We start from the raw sequence: 6,484 nt of genomic DNA, 5'->3' as shown, positions 1-6,484 counted from the left end.
TAGTGTTTTTTTTTGTCTTCCCCCCCCCCCCCCCCCCGAAACAAGCATAAATTTAAATCAAGGAAAAGAGAAACAAAGAATCACAAATTCCTGCAAGAATTAAATACAGAGAGAAGGTCCAACATATCACAATGCAATATGCCAGCAGCACTAATCAGAGCTATAAAATCAGTTCAATATCACAGTTGTAAGAAAAAACACCAATGAAAGGGTGTATTCTTGTCAGTGTCATAATAATCATATTGGCACTTTCTGGAACCATTATGAGAAAAGTACTTGAGTGACCAGACAGTTCTGTCATACTGGGAAAAAAGGCGGTTTTCACTATGTCCTATAACTTGCTGTGAGACTCATGCCATTATGGACTTTTTTATTACATTTGGATTGGAAGACCATTCAAGTCTACTTGTCATTTTAAATTAAAAATTTTAACCTTGGGATGCAGCTGACAGTAGCGAAGTCTTTCTTTCAACCAAGGAGATCAATTAATAAAAAAAATATTTTTACAGAATGTGCCCAGATGCTAAATTGCAAATAGTTGGTCCCTTCTGTATGACAAGGAGTTAAATTGCTTATATTTTACAACAGTGCCCAGGATTAAAACCAAAAAATAATTAATAGTTCTGTATATATCACAAAAAGCAGAAGCCAAATTCAATAATTTCTATTTTCCAAACCTTCATATAAAAAGAAAATATTTTCATTTCAACAAATACAGACCATTTGCATGGTATCAAGAAAGTAATATACAAGGAGAATTTTTATTTTTATGAAATATTAGTATATACATTTCTGATGTGTCACTGGAGCCAGTGTCTTGCCCTTCTTCAACTACAGAACACCTGTGCAGTATTCAGAGAAAACATTGTGGTTTGTTTTATTTATGACTTATTGTTTTCCTGTCATATTTCAGTTTAGTTCAGACAAGTAAATGAAGAGACTGCAAGAAAACAATGTCATCAATGTTAAAAAATATTGTAAATGATTAAAAAATGAAAACTGGTTTTTGAAAAACAGGAAAAAAAAGAGAAAATTAAACAATAAGGAGATTAAACAGGGGAACGTAATATTGTACGACAACAGATGGAAGCTTTTGCCTACAACATGAAGGAAATAAGGTAGTAAACCTATAATAGCTTTAATATGTATCTGCATTTACTTAACATGCTACATGAAGCCAGCTTTATTGCTGATGGCCTGGGGATAAACATCTAAGTTCTCAGATCAAATATTGCATTTAGTATTTATATCAGGGTTGAATTATGTGTAAAATTTGAGAGATTAGGGATTGCTGGGCATCTGCTTGTTTGTCCTTGAGTGTTTTTTATGATAAACTTTTATTTGTTGATCTTATTTTTAACTTTCTTTAATTAGTTTTTTGACAATATAACAGAGGTAGTAGTTTAATTCTCCTTTTCTCTCTAGAAGAGATAAACACAATAAGACAGAGAATAGAGCTAATAACAGTAGCTTTGCAGCCTGTTTTCTGTATTCGTGAAACAGAATCCAAATATTTCTGAGATAACTGGTGAAGAATAATATGTATGTGTGCATATGTGTGTGTGTGCTCGTGTGAGAGGAAATTACAAGATAAATCGTTACATGACACACTAGCTGAGGCAGTCTGGTTTATGTGTATGTGTCCATGTAGCTGGATTATTGGCATTGTTTTGAACATACAAAAAATAGCAGCAGAATAACTTTTCTTGCTTTCTCCATAGTGCTGTGTTTCTATTGACCATTTTCAAATACAAAGTTGAAGTCAACAGTTTGCTTATATCTAACTTTTAACACAATATTCTCTAACACATGAAATTCTTCATGGCTGAAGACTTCAAATCATATTTCATTGATTGTACCTGTTAGGGTAACAGGTCACAGAGAAGCACATTAAGGAAAGAAAAAAGCATCAGGAACAAAACCCTCTAGTTATCTCTCTGTGCAATCACTCAGTATTCAGAAATCAGGATTTCACAACATCCAAAAACCCCGATGTTGGTGTCTTAAAGATCTGGGATTTAAGAAATGCTGATGCTGACAACTTTGATTTACCTTTGTCTTCCTACTTGTAAGTAGGATTACTTTTTTTTTTTCTCTCCTGAAAACTCAGCAACTATAATCTTGATAGAGGAGACCAAAAGTATTTGTGGGGAGAGAAGCATCACAGTGGCTAAGGTAGGGGAGGAGATAAGTATGACAGAAATTCTAAGGAAAACAAGAGATCTAACTAGACACATGCAAAGGAAAGATTGTGCTAAGTGGGGGAGAAGAGCTGCTGCAATGATATTTTGGTAATGTTTTTGGAAATGACAAGTAATGGAGAGAAAAGCACCATACTAACCCGCTGGAATTCTTCCAAAGCTTCTTTCACCGTGGTCATCTCCCCATAATGCCAGCATAGTCAGTGGTCAGGAATTTCTTGCAAATTACTTGATTGGAGGGGTGTGGGGAAGTCTTAAAAGAGCAGTTATTGAGAATGGCTGTTCTCACTCAGCAGATAAGTAAAAGGGCTGCTGAAGAAACTAGCAGATGAATTTGCCAGTTCTCTGTTACAGTGCCTTGGTAAGGAGGCAAAAGGAATGGCTAGAGCTTTAAAAAACTTTTGCTTCTGTTTTCTTCCTGTCCTGGAAAATGGGAAGAACCATAGAAAGAGCAGAGATGAAGCTATAGGGAGGCAGAACTATTTAAACAGTGGCACTACTCAGTCAGAAAGGTTTGATGACCAGAGGGGATGTGAACTCTGGAAAACAAAATAGATCTGGAGTTTGCAACAGAATAAGTTCATAGAAAGAATATGGGCTAAAGGAAAATGTAAACATTATTTTTCTTCCAAAGGGCTATAATTCCCTTTCCTAATATAGGTGGGAAGGTGAACAAGTCTCTCTCATGAACATGCATATGCCTAGAAATTATTCATAGTTAAAATTTAGTATTATAGAGATATATCTCTATAAGAATGATTTAGACAACCAAGCTCATAATCTGTCATCTATTAAGATTCATACTACTGTTTTCTCCTCTTTCCTCCCCACTCCTCAATACAATCACCAATACAAACTAATCTACATCCCTCAAACCTGTTGAGACTTGCTGGAAAAACCTTGTAAGGGAATTCTAGTCTCAATAATATACTTTCCACTAGGACTAACTCTCCCCAGTGTTTTCAAATCTGACATTTAGAGCTACGTGCAAATTATTTGTGACTGAGCAAATTAGCTAATTAAATAATTGGCTTAGGGCTTCATAAAATTTGGCTGCTATGGAAATGAGGCTGTCTGCTATCTTACAAGCTTCATCTAAGCGTTAAAAGTACTTCATATCTGTATTCCAGCTGAAATTGCAGTAGCAGGAGATTTCTTTTTAAAATAGTTGTTTATAGAGTTGGTCTTCATAGTTTCCAAGTCGATATGCAGTGGTACACTTCTCCTGAGAAGCATTGTACACAAATAAGACTGCAGTCTTCCTTCCTCATGCTATACACTTACACAACAATAACTTTATACAACTACTACAGTTGTAAATTACAATCACGGCTGTTTTTTTCCTAAATGGTATACTACATTGAGATTTGGTCTTCTAGATAAAGCAGAATGAAAAAAGGAAGAGTCAATTTTATTTGGAATGATACAAGACAAATAGAATCCATTCCATTTATTCCAAAGTACCAAACAAAAGCAAGACTGTATAAAGCAAATTAATGTTTAGAACAAATTCAGGGTGATTTCACTTTACTTACCCTTCAGCCATCTGCCCTTCATCACTTCATTACATTATAAAGATAAATACTACTGCTGTCCACAAAAAAAGAAATGGATGCATTCATACATAATAAGACAAAATAATTGAATAACCTGTGAGAATCAGAAACATAAAGTGAAACAATTGATTAGGGCTTTTTCTGTCTGTCACCTGTTGAAAAATGTGGCACTGATACAGGCAACAGAGAGACTGTATATAAAAATATTTTACTGTAGAAGCAGGCAGTGTGTACCTCCACTATGAAGGTAAGCAACATCTCTGAAGAAGGGGAAGGATGGAAGTCGGTGACTTCTGGCACAAAGAGGAAGGCTACTGCCCCACCTGACTGCTGACAATTGCAAAATAGGCTCATCACCATCAAGCTGAAGAGGATCCAGAAGTGCCTACAAGCAATGAACCTGGTCCAGCTAAACCCAAACTATGCAAGACTACTAGGAGTAAAAGGCAAGTTAGCAGCACCCATATGATGATCCAAATAATCATCTTGAGAGACTTGCTGCCTGCCAGGATCAGGATCATGATGTTGTGGAGGGATTGCCAAAGCTCATCTGGCCTTCTGACTACCACACAGTCTGTTCTTATTCCATGCGGGCACAAATGATACTGCCAGAGGAAATCAGGATGGTATCAAAAGTGACTACAGAGCTGGGGGGCTGGTAATCAAGGCCATGCAGGCGCAGGTGGTGTTTTCCTCAATCCTGCTGGTGAGGGGAAAGGTTGTAAGGAGAAGGGCAGTAACAGCACAAGTCAGTAACTGGCTGCAGAACCACTGCTGGTGACAGGTTCTTGGGTTCTATGACCATGGGACCCTGTCTGCAGATCGGCGTCTGCTTGGGAGAGGTGCTATCCATCTCACTAAGCAGGGCAAAGCTATTTCTGCCAGTGGGATGGCTGACCTCATGAGAAGGGCTTTAAACTGGGAATGAGAAGTGCCTATGAGGCACCATTACAGGGAAAACCTGCAAAGCCTCTCCAGGAGCTCAGCGTGCTGGGGTGCCTCTCCAAAGTGCCTGTACACTCAGGTATGCAGTAATGGGAACAAGCACACTGAGTGAGAGACTTGTGTGCCATTGCAGGGCTACACTCTTGTTGGGATGGTGGAGGTGTGGTGAGGTGGCTGCCATGACTGGAGTGTTGCAGTGGTGGGACGTGGGCTCTTTAGGAAGGACAAGAAGAGAAGATGTACAGAGGAGTTGCCCTTTAAGTATGAAAGCAGCTGGAGCAGACAATGAGGTTGATTGAACTGGCTGAATGCTGGGCTGAGGCTGTGGTGATCAGCAGCCCAAAGCAGAGCTGGAGACCAGTAGCTAGCAGTGAACTCCAGATGTCAATAATGCATGCAATCCTGTTCTGCATCTGCATTAGTGATGTGGACGATGGCAAAGAGTGTACCCTCCAGCATCTTTGCAGATGACACCAAATTGGGAGGAGTGGCTGATGCTGCAAGAGGGTTGTGCTGCTACCGAGAGGGACCCTGTCAGGCTGGAGAAATGGGCCAACAGGAATCTCATGTAGTTTAACAGGGGAAGTGCAGAGTCCTGCACCTGGAAAGGAACAGCTCCACGCACCAGCACAAGCTGGAGCCTCCCAGCCGAAAAGCAGCTTGGAAGAAACGGACCTGGGGGGTCCTGCTGGACACCACTTGAACATAAGCCAAAAGTGTGCCTTTGACACAAAGAAGACTAATGGTATTTTGGGCAGTGTTCCAAGTGTTGCCAGCATGTCAGGGGAGGTCCTTCCCCTCTACTCAGCACTAGTGAGGCCACACCTGGAGTTTTGTGCCCAGATTTGCATTGTTCAGTGTAAGAGGGACACAGACATAGCAGAGAGAGCCCAGTGAAGGGACGTGAAGGTGATTAAGGGGCTGGAGCATCTCTCATATGAGGAAAGGTTGCAAGAGCTGGGACTGTTTAGCTTAGAGAGGAGAAGGATCGTTGCGGATCTCATTACCATGTATAAACACCTGATGGGAGGTTGAAGAGAAAACAGAGCCAGGCTCTTTTCAGCGGTGCCCAGTGACAAGACAAGACAAAATGGGTGCAAAGTGAAACACAGGAGTTTCCATCCGAACAGCACGAAACATTTTTTCACTGTGAAGGTGGCTGAGCACTGGCACAGGTTTCCCAAGGTGGCTGTGGAGTCTCCATCTTTGGAGATATTGAAAAGCTGTCTGGACAAGGTCCTGGGCACCAGATTCTAGGTGGACCTGCTTGAGCAGGGGGGTTAGATGAGATGACCTTCTGAGGTCCCCTCCAACTTCAACCATTCTGTGATCTCTATGGGGAAATATTCCCTATAGTTTTAATACAATTTTGCCTTTTCTGTAATTTTTTGTAGCTGTCATCCTGGAATATAATTACAGCACAAATAGACAATTATGTATTGTTTACTTTATATAGTTTGAGTGATATTTTGGGGTTTAGTGTACTGAATATCTGCAATATCTAGGACTCAAACAAATTTTTCTTTCTATCTACATCAGCCATGAATTTATGGATACTATATTGTAAAAATAGTCATGTTGGTCATTTTTTATTTCCTTATTTATTTTGACTGAACATTCAAAACTTTCCCTGCTTCTTGTATTGATGAACTGTAACAGTGGGAATGGAGGAGGATACACAGATTGGAATGAGGTGGAGCCATACCCAGTACTCCATGAATTACAGAGACAGCTGAATCTGATTTTTGTGAACAGGTGGTAAGATAATACCACCGGTAAATA

The sequence above is a fragment of the Falco rusticolus genome, chromosome 2, assembly GCF_015220075.1.
Source record: "Falco rusticolus isolate bFalRus1 chromosome 2, bFalRus1.pri, whole genome shotgun sequence".
Lineage (NCBI taxonomy): Eukaryota > Metazoa > Chordata > Aves > Falconiformes > Falconidae > Falco > Falco rusticolus.
Note: the sequence above shows the minus strand (reverse complement) of the source record.